This window comes from Rhinoraja longicauda, chromosome 12 (assembly GCF_053455715.1).
Source record: "Rhinoraja longicauda isolate Sanriku21f chromosome 12, sRhiLon1.1, whole genome shotgun sequence".
Classification (NCBI taxonomy): domain Eukaryota; kingdom Metazoa; phylum Chordata; class Chondrichthyes; order Rajiformes; family Arhynchobatidae; genus Rhinoraja; species Rhinoraja longicauda.
The window spans coordinates 26194488-26207696 of NC_135964.1; the positions used below are offsets into that span (position 1 = coordinate 26194488).

The window sequence follows — 13209 nt, forward strand, 5'->3', positions numbered from 1 at the left end:
TTTCGGGAGGTAAGGTGTTGCCTCTCACAGTTACGTTCTGCTTTGCTGAAGCAGTGCAGAAACAAAGTGGTTGGTGTGGATGAGAGGAGACATGAAGATAGAGACATTCCCATAAACACAACAGTACTCACGGGCAACTGTCGAATCTCATTTTCCTCGATAGTTAACGCAGGAACAACCATGAAGTCGTGGAAAGCACAAGTAAAGTGAGATGGAGTTAATTTACTCCTCTCTCTGACGGGGCTTCTTTGAGACCATCTCACACTGTGATTACACTCAGTCTGGAGAAGGGTCCAGAACCCAAAACGTCACCTATCCATGTTCTACAGAGAAGCTGCTTGACCCGCTGATTTACTCCAGCACATTGTGTATTTTTCGATAAACCGGCGCCTGCAGTTCCTTGTGTGAACGTTACATTGATTGCACATCTCGATAAAAACCCGGTGCTGCTCTGCATCTGAGCAAAAGTATGTTGGCCATGTGGCATTGTGGGTTTTTTCGTAAACCAATAATTCCACCAACACGCAAAATCAGTAAGTCCCTCAGCAACAATGTTTCTGATGAAAATTTAACAAGCTTATATTGTTACAGGTTTCATAGCTTAATCAAATGACGGCGGTATTAAGAAAGTAAGTGGAATTAAAATAGAGTTTAACTATTATCTTCCTGAATGACAAAGCAGTCCTGAAAGATCATTACAATTATTTTCACTTCCATTTCCCTTGTTCTATGTCCTCAAAATATAACTCATTAACTTTTACTTTGAGATTCAGAGACCATTTTTAGGTCTTGACTGGTGACCTATTGGCCTTTTTACTATATATGTTCTATCTGTTTTAATTTGTATTAACATAGAACATTGAAAAGGAATGGGGTCTTCAGCCAACAATGTCTGTGCCAAACATGATGCAAAGATAAATTCATCTCATTTGTCTGCATGTGATCCATATCCCTCCATTCACTGCATATCCATGTGCCTGTCCAAAAGGCTCTTAAACGCCACTATCATATATGCCTCCACCACCACCCATGACAGCATGTTCCAGGCATCCACCACCCTCTGTGTAAAAAAACATACCCGGCACATCTCCTCTAAACTTTGCCCATCTTGCTTTAACACATTGCCCTCTAATCTTTGACGAGGAGAATAAGGGTTGTTGGTTGACGTTCCTGTGCTGTATTGTTCTATATTCCGAACAGGTGAATCATCTCCATGGGTCTGCAGTAATTCCTGTTCTACTCACAAACTCTGGAAAACAAAAGAAAGCAAAAAGAAAGATGAAGTGGCAATATAACAGCCTTGATTCCCAACAAATCAGGCTTCTCATAGTTCAGTTTTTGCTGAAACGGTGTTTCAAAAATATTTGCGATTCTGTCACTAGTTTTCTATCTCTTCAACTCCAATAATGAAGTATGTTTATCTTCATGGCAAAATCCACTGCATCTTTAAACTGTGCCATTTGTGTTGGGGTACCTGGAATCCTGTTGTTTGCCTTGTGAGCAACACTCTTCTCATACGAGGAAGGGACAATAGATGTGGCATCATATTCAGCATGGACATTGTGGGCCGATGGACCTGTTCCTGTGTTTACTCTGTTCTATGATCTGTATGTATGTGAATGAAGATGATGTATTTGGTCGACAGGTCCACCCATTTCGATGAGACTGTCTTGCCAAAAGATAAATTACACTGCGTAAGTATTGGGAAAGTAGCAAATTGCTGGATGCAGAGGTAGTTCTGCAAGTCCAAAGAAAGTGATAAATGTTTAGTTTAGTTTTGTTTGGAGATACAGTGTGGTACAGGCCCCTCGGCCCACCGAGGTACTCACACCATGGGGTCACAGAGAGAACGTACAAACTGCACACCCGAAGTCAGGATTGAACCTGGGTCTCTGGCACTGTGATATAGCAGCTCTACCAGCTGCACCACTGTGCCACCATGCCATGTCTTGCGTATGAGAGGAGAGATGTATCAGTAAGTGAGAGGGAGAAGGGGGTTATGAATGGCTTACAGGACACAATGTGGCTGATTCAACAAACCTGGCTGTTACAAAGCTGTTTTCTGCGCTGTTTCCCGGATAAGGTCACATGGCACCTGCTGCTAAACCTCCTTGGTAACCACACTTCCTGAGCGAAACCAACAGGTGTCTTCTACCCTTTGCTGGGGAAATATATGTGCCTCGTGACACCGACTTTTTTGAGCAACAATTAAGGAGAAGGATGCTTCGTCCCTGGTGCTGATCTTGCTCTTTGTGAAGAAGTGTGTGGAAAGGAACTGCGATTGCTGCTATATCCTAAAGATAGACACAAAGTGCTGGAGTAATTCAGCAGGTCAGGCAGCATCTCTGGAGAAAATGTATCTCTGCAGAATCTCTGTCAGGCAGAATGTCTGGAGACCCCTCTCTGAAGAAGGGTCTCGACCCGAAACGTCACCCATCCTTTTTCTCCAGAGATGCTGCCTCTTGAATGTCGCTCTGATCCCAATCACTGGCGGACAGGTCAGGAGAGGCCAGTCCCCAGCATCATTCGTAACAATGAGGTCCAATTAGCTGATATAGATTTGGCCTCCTGAATCTTGTGAGCCTACTCCATATAAAACCCAAGCATTTGAGCTGGAGGGGAGAAGGGAGAGGATAAGAGAAGAAGCAAGGGAGAAAGAGAAAAAGAGAAAGAGAAAAAGAAAAAGAAAAAAAGAGGAAGAATAAGAAAGTAAGGAGAGAGATGAAGGTAGACAAGGTAGGGAGTCTTCCTGCTAGCTATGTTCCCTGTCACAGGTTTAAGGAAAACTGAGCCACTGGGACAAACCTGAGAGCACCGGTGCCATTGCGTGGTCAAGATTGAGCTGCCGGGAAGAAGTCCTGGACAGCTAGAGTCTCTCCTGATGCTAACACTGAGTGATCGGGGCAAGACTGAAATGCCAGTGCCTCTTGCTGCCCATGGACAATGATGGACTGTGCCCACACACTGGCAAAGGCTGAACGGCCTGGATAATCCAGAGATTGTCAGCACTGCCTTTTCAGCTTCAAGCTGAGCCGCCAGGATAGCCCTGAGACCACCACTGCCACCACTCGAGGCAAGGGTGAACTGTAGGGAGAAGCCTGAGATCACCACGCCTCCATGCGGTCTTAAACTTTCTTACCACTGTAAATAAAATATATCATGTGAGTTCAACCTAACTGCGAGTGTTGGTGTGCTCACAGCCAAACCCGGCATCGTCCCCAACACCACAATATTTCCTATACATGTACCTGTCCAAATGTCTTTTAAATATTGTTAAAGCACCTGCCTCAACTACCTCCTCTGGCAACTCATTCCATATAGCCACATTCCTCTGAGTGAAGAGGTTGTGCTTCAGAGTCATATGAAATCTTTCCCCTTTCACTTCTATTTAAACTGAAGGGCAGAGTTTTAAGGCAATCCTTGACTACGTCTGGTTCCATTCAGCCACATCGTTTGAGATAAGGAGTTAGACAACTGAACATAAATGTGATCAAAATGCAACATCTGGAATAATCGACTGAGCTTGATTAGTAGGACTGGGTGTTACAATCCCCAAGGTTTGCACTACAATTGACTGGTGTTGTTCTTGGGGGTGACCACTAGATGATGTTGCTATCATTCAGACACATCTTCAGTTGTGTACCTCAACGTCACTGGGTGTTTCGGCCTTTTATCACAAGACACTCTCAGTCGAGGCAGGCCCACCGCAGGGTGATCGGACCTGGGTGTGTGCCTTATGGTTAGCCTCTTGATGGTCACGTGGCAGCCCAGACAGCATCTCTTCTTTTCAGCCACAGCCAGTGACTGCTCCGTTTGGCTGCATTGGCAAGTTCTTTGATTGCCCTCCTTTGGGCCTGCCCACTGACTCCTACTTCCCTCAGGAGCCTTGCGGTGGAACTGGCTACAAAGCCCCTGCACCCCACCTCCACTGGACGCACCCTTACACTCCAACCTCACTCCTCTGCCTCGACTGCAAGGTTGGAATATCTCAGCCTTTTCCTTTCATATGCCTCGTCCACAGCCTCCTCCCAGGGGACTGTCAGCTCAATGATGAAAACACGCCGACAGGAGTTGGACCAGAGGACGAGGTCTGGTTGCAGGTTGGTAGCTGCGATTTCAACTGGGTAGGAAAGTCTCTGGCCTAGGTCAACCCGCATTTCCCAGTCCCTGGCTGCGTTCAGTGAGCATGAGTTGAGAGGCGAGGGGTTAGTCCTCCGTTTCTCTCCTTCCCGGATGAAGAATGGTATTTGCGGGAATGTTATCTGGGCATCCAGATTGTGGCTGAACACACAGGTAGCAAGGAGAGAAAAAATATATTGAAATGGCCACCACAGTTTCCACGACACAATATAATCCATGAGGAAAACAACACACCATACAATAGTCCCAGTAGTACCATTCCACCTGTCAGTAAACAACAACTGGAGATAAATTTCCTCAGCACATTCACTTGCAGTAAGTAATATGTTTTTCAGGTTTTGCAAATTTAAAAACAACATTTATTTTGCTTTCTGCTGTCAACTGTGGCTTGGTTAGCAGGCATGCTGTGTCTGCAGTGAAAATTAGGAATTGCTGCCTCATAGAGCTAGAGACACGAGTTCAATCCTGACTATGGATGCTGTCTGCATGGAGGTTGTAAATTCTCTCTGTTATCCGTGAATTTTCTCCAGGAGCTGCAGTTTCCTCCCACACTCCAAAGACTTACAGGTTTGTAGATTAATTGGCTTCTCTAAATTGTCCCCCAAAGGCCGTAACGTGTTGGTCCAGCAAAATGGCTCTGGAGCCAAGGGTGCTAGAAAATCGGTGGTGGACCTGCAGAGGATCTTTTTCTGGGACTTGCACGCAAAGCGTCGCCACGCTCCAGCGTCATCTTGTAGAGCCTATTTGTGGAGATCAGAATTCCACGTGAATTTGTGCCAGAAACTCCTCCCAATCCCAAGCATCGCTCCCGGGACAAAGCTGTCCTCTTGCCGTTGTCCTGGCAACCATTACCTTACATTTTTCCATTCTTTGAAACATCGTCAGCAACGGCAATTGTATCAGGATGATTTGTACAGCCCAGCCCGTGAATTCATCAATTTCCCCCACGTAAAATTGACAGCAACACAAAAGAGCCCTGTACATTTACTGTTTGGCTGGAATCCCCAAAGTGCAGCCATTATTGATAGGCTGCATGGTGCCATATGGGCCTCATCTCCTTTAGGGACGGAGAGAGTGTGTACTTTGTGCATATGCAGCTGGTTGTGACTACGGGTGCAGAATCATACATGTTAATGTCTGGTCTCTGGAAAACTAAATCACTGCAACTGCAGCTTACCATTTTAGGTTGAGGTCCCTTCGACGAAATGCCTTACCTCGTGTTGCTGCCTCAAAAAGACAGCCAGCATCATCAGAGACCCACACCACCCTGGACACATTCTTATTTCACTCCTGCCAATAGGAAGAAGTACAGCAGGCTGAAAACATCCAGGTTCAGGAGCAGCTTCTTCCCAACAACCGTCAGGCTATTAAACATGACAACTTCCAAAAAGGCTCCAAAGTATGTAGACTTGGGAACATTACTTTTACATAATTTTAATCGATTTATTTGTCTGTTTGTTTTATATATATTATATATATTATATATATATATATTTTTTTGTTTTACCAAGTACTATGTTTACATATTTGTTGTGCTGCTGCGTGAGAATTTAATTGTTCTGTTTCAGGATATATGACAATAAAACACCCTTGGCTTATGAGCCAACAGCACGAGCATTCTTTACATTAATTTTGCTCCATTCCATTTTATGTTAGTGTCAATGCACACTGAGCACACAAGAGGGGCCAAAAATTATTCATCCGACTCACCTCTACCCCAAAGTCCTTTGAAATAATGTTTGAGTTGCCTTTTGGCCTCTGAGATGTCCTGCTCTTTGGTACATGGAGGGGAAGGGGAAGAACGTTTTGGTGTACTGCTAAGAAGGTATTCCTCAATATTTAGCAAGACAAAATAAAAACACAAAATGCTGGAAATACTCAGCAGGTCAGGCAGCATCTGCGGAAGAAAAACCATAGTTAACATTTTAGGTTGAGGTCTCTTCGACAAAATGTAGGGTCTTTGATTTGAACCACTAGCTCTGAATCAGTAGGAGCAGGGCCGTCTTAACGCATGGGCCTGATGGGCACTTGCCCGGGGCCCCACGAGCATAGGGGCCCCATGCTGATCTGTGTATGTTAAGTGACTTGCAATAAATAAATACTACTTTAAAAATGTAGGTTCAATAAATGCTTTTTTCGCAACATTTTCGGTCCCTAAGTGCTTCTCACAGCGATCTGTTTCGCAACAATTAGCTCCCTAAGTGCTTTGCTTTTCCATCCCTAAGTGCTTCTCACAGCGATCTGTAAGTGCTTTTCGCAACAATGTAGCACCCTAAGTCCATCGCTAAGTGCTTTTCGGTAAGTGCTTTTCGCCGGCACGACAGGGGGGGGCTGGTAGGGAAAGGGGGGTGGGGGAGAGTAACGGTAGGGGCCCCAGTACACTGCTTTGCCCGGGGGCCCATAATGCTGTAAAAACGGCCCTGAGTAGGAGAGTCCAGTACCAAGGGCACAGCTTCAGAATAAAAGTACGTATGTTCAGAGTGTAGATGAGGAGAGATTTCTTCAGTCAGAGGGTCTTGAATCTGTGGAATTCATTGCTGAGGAGGCCAAATCATCAGGTATTTTTAAAATGGAGATTGAGAGGTTCGTGATTAGAAAGGGTGTCAAAGTTACGGGGAGAAGGCAGGATAATGGGGTTGAGAGGGAAAAATATATTAGCCATGATTAAGTAAAGGAGGGTTCCGACCCAAAACGTCACCCATTATTTTTCTCCAAATGAATGACAAAACATTGCAATATTTTAAATGAATAATAAATAAAGAATGATAGGTGTTATACAATACCAGCGTTGTATTTCAGTGAGATCCACCAACTCCTCCTCCACTTTATTCCTTTCATACCTTAAATTTCCAGACGGACATTTGTTCTGTGCCTGTGAACTAGAAGAGAGAGAAGTCATGAAAATCTCACCTGCATTGAAACTAGCTCATACTCAGATTATTTTTCATTTGCCAGTAAATTGAGAGAACTGGTAATGTTGAACGAAGAACACGACCCAATTCAATTTACAGTGCTATATGAGCAACTGTTCATATCAAAACACAGACACAACAAGAATGTTAGCCCTCACAGCTTAGAAATATTGATCTGTAAGTATTGATATCATGTGACATTCCATTACCAGTTCTTCAAGTCAAAAATTCTCTTCAAGGATCCATGGAGACCTGGTCAATAATCTTTTGCGATCAGTATCTCAGCAACTCAGAGGCAGGTTTGCCATCATGCGGAGATTTCAGAAAACATTCGTCGTGTGAGAAATTGGAGATCTCAATTTTTTCACTTCTTCTCTGAAGTTCAGAGACAGTATCAAACTCCTTCATATTCATTTACTCATCAGCCGATCATCTGCACATATGCTGCTTGCTTGATCTGTCAGGGTGATTTATACTCTGATCAATGCCAAGTTGATTCAAGAGTCTTCATACAGTATGTGGACGGTGCAAACATTTGGAATTTCTGGTAATTTAGCAGCTCTCTGTGTTTTGTGTATATTAATGGCTGAGTTTGTTTAGTTTTTAGACAAAGAATTGTACATGGCCAGAAGGGAAGTCACCACTCTTGCTGACTCCAGGCAAAAGAACGGGAAAAACTATTTTGGATGCTGGACACAATTCACGCTATAATATACCAGAATATTAACAACAATGGACGTGTTTTCACAGTTTACATCTTCGGCACGGATATTGTCATCCACCCCCCACACACCTGTATTCCCCCGACCCTCTCACCCCATTCCTTTCACCTTCTCCACCCCGCCCCACAACCCAATTACCATCCACGCCCAGTGTAAAATGTAATGTTATTTGTCACAGCAGCACAGTAGCGCAGCGGTAGAGTTGCAGCCTCACAGCGCCAGTAACGCGGGTTAGATCCTGACTATGGGTGCTGTCTGTATGGAATTTGTACGTTCACCTGTGACCGCGTGGGTTTTCTCCAGGTGCTCCGGTTTCCTCCCACACTCCAAAGATATTCAGGTTTGTAGATTAATTGGCTTATGTAAAATTGTAAATTGTCCCGAGTGTTTAGGATAGTGTGAGTGTACGGGGTGATCGCTGGGTGGCGTGGATTTGATGGGCCAACGGGCTTTTTTTTCATGCTTTTTCTCTAAAGTCTAAAGTAAATTTGTAAAAATCTAGTAACCATGTTTTACTGTTTCTAAACATGCAGCTAATTACATAATTCAAACAAGTTCAAAATGTCAGTACAGCTTTCTCGCAGGTTAAAATACTAATTTGTTGGGTGGAAACAAACATTGATCTTCACTCCACACCTTCTAAACATCAGAGAGTTGTGGATGTAGCCCAGTCCGTCACACAGCCCAGAATACCCACATTTACACTTCACGCTGCCCCGGAAAAGCAGCCAACATAAACTAAATCTGTAGGAAGGAACTGCAAATGCTCGTTTGCACTGAAGATAGACGTAAAATGCTGGAGTAATTCAGCGGGTCAGGCAGCATCTTTGGAGAAAAGCCTGACCTGCTGAATTATTCCAGCATTTTGTGTCTACAATCAAAATCTTGTCCCACCCCAGTCATTTCTTCTCCACACTCCTATCCAGCAGAAGATACAGGACTCAAGAACAGTTTCTTCCCGTCGAGGAATAGATCAGGTAGATGCACCGAGTTTCTTGCCCATAGTAGGTGAATCGAGGAACGGAGGACATAGGTTTAAGTTGAAGGGGAAAAGATTTAATAGGAATCTGAGTAGTAACGTTTTCACACAAAGGGTGGTGGATGTATGGAACAAGCTGCCAAAGGAGGTAGTTGAAGCAGAGACTATCCCAAAATTTAAGTTAGACAGGATAAGACATGTTTGGAGGGATATGGACCAAATGCTAGCAGGTAGGACTAATGTATCTGGGACATGTTGGTCAGTGTGGGGAGGTTGGGCCGAAGGGCCAGTTTCCACACTGTATCACTCTATGATTCTGTTAGCCGGCTTCTGATTAGTCCTTCCTTAATCTAGTCCTTCTATAAGCTAGGTTACTGGCCGATTCACCTCTACCCCATTGCGGACACTTTGTCTAGGAACATTTTTTATTGTTTATTAAGGTGTTTACAGAGTAGTATGTTTACATATCTGTTGTGCTGCTGCAAGTAAGAATTTCAGTTCCGTTTCGGGACAAATGACAATAAAAACTCTTGACTCTTGGGGTACTACAATTCTGAGAACTATATTCTGCATTCTGTATCTTCCCCTTTGCTTGTGCTTGAGTTTTGACTTGATTGTGTTTATGTACAGTACTACAAAACAAAGGCTTTTTGCTGTACTTCGGTACACATGATAATAATAAACTCAAACCGAACCATCTATCCAAACTTTTTGCTCTACTTTCCTGAAGCTAAAAGCAAGTGACTGCAGCACCACCTAGAGAGTAAATGCCAATTTACAAGCTGGTAACAATCAGCACCAGGAACCGCTTTCCTGACCCGCTGAGTTCCTCCAGCATGGTGATAAGACTCATACAGCACGGAAACAGCTCCTTTGGCCCAACTTGTCCATGCTGACCAAGATTCCCCATCTACAGTAGTCCCACCTGCCTGTATTTGGTCTCCATAACCTAGCCCCATCCAACCTGACCGACCTCCTCCACAGGCACACTCCCACCTGCACCCTCCGCTCTGCTGCTGCCAATCTCCTATCCCCCCACATCCGGACCAAACTCAGATCCTGGGGGGACAGGGCTTTCTCCATCGCTGCTCCCACCCTATGGAACTCACTACCCCAAACCGTCAGAGACTCCTCCACACTCACCTCATTCAAAACATCACTGAAGTCTCACCTGTTCAGTACTGCCTTCAACCACTGAAGGTCACCTCACCTTCTGTCTCCTTTCTCTGTTCGTTTACTTATTTATCTATTTATTCACTTCCCTATGTTCTCTAAATTCCTGTAAAGCGTCTTTGAGTATATGAAAAGCGCTATATAAATGTAATGCATTATTATTATTATTATTATATCCCTCTAAACCTTTCCTATCCATGTACTTGTCCAAAAGTCTTTTAAGTGTCTGGAGAACATATCGAGCATGTCACCTATCCATATTCTCCAGAGATGCGGTCTGCCGCTGAATTACCTCAGCACTTTGTGACATTTAAATGTTGATGCAAAGTGCTCTGCCTAACCGCTACTCCAGCACTTTGTGTGTTTTTTCAATAAACTTGCATCTGCAATATGTTGTTTCTGCATTCTGTCTTTTAAATGCTCTTATTGTACCTGCCTCACCTACGTCCTCTGGCAGCTCATTCCTTACACCCACCGTCCTCTGAGTAACAAAGTTGCCTCTTAGGATCAAGTAGATCTTTGAGCAAAGCTGAATAAGAGACCAAAGCCCTGCAATTGAAAGGTGGATACAGGTGAGGAAGGTTTGATTGGGTTTGAGTGACAAAGGCTAGAATTGAAAAGTATGCAAAAGGGTGCCAAATAAGGAGAGAAGAGGAGTGAAATGTAAAGCCAGAGAGAAGGATGTGGGTGGGAGGGGACAGTCGGGGGAGGGAGGGAGGGAGGGAGGGAGAAGGAGGAGGAGGAGGAGGAGGAGGAGGAGGAGAAGAAAAGGGAAATGATGGGAAATGAGGAGGGGAAAGAAGCAGGGTGAGGGATGGAGGTAATGGGAGAAATGGGTGTGCACTCATTAACCAGGTGTAGAATGGTGACAAATTTCTGAAGGCAACCAAAGTTAATTACAGTATTCACAATAAGAAGAAGGGACCCGACCCGAAACATCACCTGCCCACAAGATGCTGCCTGGCCTGCTGAGTTACTCCAGCACCTTGTGTCTGTTTTTGTGCATACCAGCATCTGCAATTTGTTGTATCTCCTTCTTCATTACCCCTGCCAATCGACAGATTCAAAGGGCGAAAACGGATATATACTGTAAATAGTTGCTTGGTGGGTAGTATTTGAAAAGACACCAATTTGAAAGTGCATTAAATTGCCTGGTTCTTGCCCCAAGCTATCTTTTTGTTGATGAACTGAAGAATTATCATAACATTGTGCTGGAGTTATTAGGACATATTCCTGGGAGCAAAACGGATTTTCTATTCAATTTGTATTTCGCCAGAATAAATATCAATGCCAAAACAACTTTCACATCCTAACTGGCAAGGCCTTATCCTGCTATGGCCATGAAATAATCAGTTCTCTGTTAAATTCAACCCAACTGTATTTGGCACTGACATGGTAGCATAGTGTGTTGGTCCTAACACTCAGCGAAAAGCATCTGCAGCCCCTCCAAATGGAACAACATTCACTACCACTGCTCTCTTACTTTCCATCATTTAGCCTAATCATTATGTTACTATATATATATATATTTAGAGATACAGCATGGAAACAGGCCCTTCGACCCACTGAGTCCACACCAACCATCGATCACCCATACACTAGTTTTATCCTCCACATTAGAAACAATTTACAGAATCCAATTACCTACAAGTCTATGGATTGTGGGAGGAAACCGGGGCGGCATGGTGGTGCAACAGTGGAGTTGCTGTCTTACAGCGCCAGAGACCCGGGTTTGATGCTGTCTACGGGTGCTGTCTGTAGGAGGTTTGTACATTCTCATTGTGATCTCGTGCGTTTCCTCCAGGTTTCCTCCCACTTTCCAAAGACCTACTGTACAGGTTTAGAAACATAGAAACATAGAAAATAGGTGCAGGTGTAGACCATTCGGCCCTTCGAGCCAGCATTCAATATGATCATGGCTGATCATCCAAAATCAGTATCCCGTTCCTGCTTTTTCCCCATATCCCTTGAATCCTTTAGCCCGAAGAGCTAAATCTAACTCTCTCTTGAAAACATCCAGTGAATTGGCCTCTACTCCTTCTGTGGCAGAGAATTCCACAGATTTACAACTCTCTGGGTGAAAAAGTTTTTGTACATTTTTCCTTCATCTAGCCTGTCCAATCCTTTAAGTATTTTATATGTTTCCACAAGATCCCCTCTAATCCTTCTAAATTCCAGTGAATACAAACCCAGTCAACCCAATCTTTCATCATATGTCAGTCCCACCATCCCGGGAACTAACCTGGTGAACCTACGCTGCATTCCCTCAATAGCAAGAATGTCCTTCCTCAAATTAGGAGACCAAAACTGCATACTCCAGGTATGGTCTCACCAGGGCCTTGTACAACTGCAGTAGGACCTCCTTGCTCCTATACTCAAATCCTCTTGCTATGAAGGCCAACATGCAATTTGCTTTCTTCACTGCCTGCTGTACCTGCATGCTTACTTTAGACAATAGGTGCAGGAGGAGGCCATTCGGCCCTTCGGGCCAGCACCGCCATTCAATGTGATCATTCTCAATCAGTACCCCGTTCCTGTCTTCTCCCCATACCCCCTGACTCCGCTATCCTTAAGAGCTCTATCTTGCTTTCACTGACTGATGTACATGGATACCTAGGTCTTGTTGCATCACCCCTTCTCCGAATCTGACACCATTCAGATAATAATCTGCCTTCTTGTTCTTGCCACTAAAGTGGGTAACCTCACATTTATCCACATTGTACTGCATCTACCATTCATCTGCCCACTCACCCAACCTATCCAAGTCACCCTGCAGCCTCATAGCATCCTCCTTGCAGCTCACACTGCCACCCGGCTTTGTGTCATCCGCAAACTTGGTGATGTCACCTTTAATTCCTTCGTCTAAATTGTTAATATATATTGTAAATAACTGGGGTCCCAGCACTGAGCCTTGCTGCATCCCACTAGTCACTGCCTGCCATTCTGAAAAGGACCCATTAATTCCTACTCTTTGCTTATTGTCTGCCAACCAGTTCTCTATCCATGTCAATACCCTACCCCAAATTCTCATGTGTTCTAATTTTGCACAATAATCTCTTGTATGGGACCTTGTCAAAGGCTTTTTGAAAGTCCAGATACACCACATCCACTGGCTCTCCCTTATCCATTCTACATGTTACATCTTCAAAAAATTCCAGAAGATTAGTCAAGCATGATTTCCCCTTCATAAATCCATGCTGACTTTGACCGATCCTGTTACTGCTTTCCCAATGCGCTGCTATTACATCTTTAATAATCGACTCAAGCATCTTCCCCACTACCG

General features: G+C 44.2%; 1 long non-coding RNA gene across 1 annotated transcript; it reads right to left on the reverse strand.

Moving 5' to 3' along the window:
* Nucleotides 1–521: 521 nt before the first annotated feature.
* LOC144598808 (uncharacterized) lies at nt 522–6030 on the reverse strand. Its single transcript, XR_013547901.1, has 3 exons — nt 5851–6030; nt 5355–5430; nt 522–1249 (listed from the first exon to the last, which is right to left on the reverse strand). It is a non-coding gene; the product is annotated as an uncharacterized LOC144598808 (long non-coding RNA).
* Between the last annotated feature and the right edge of the window lie 7179 nt (nt 6031–13209).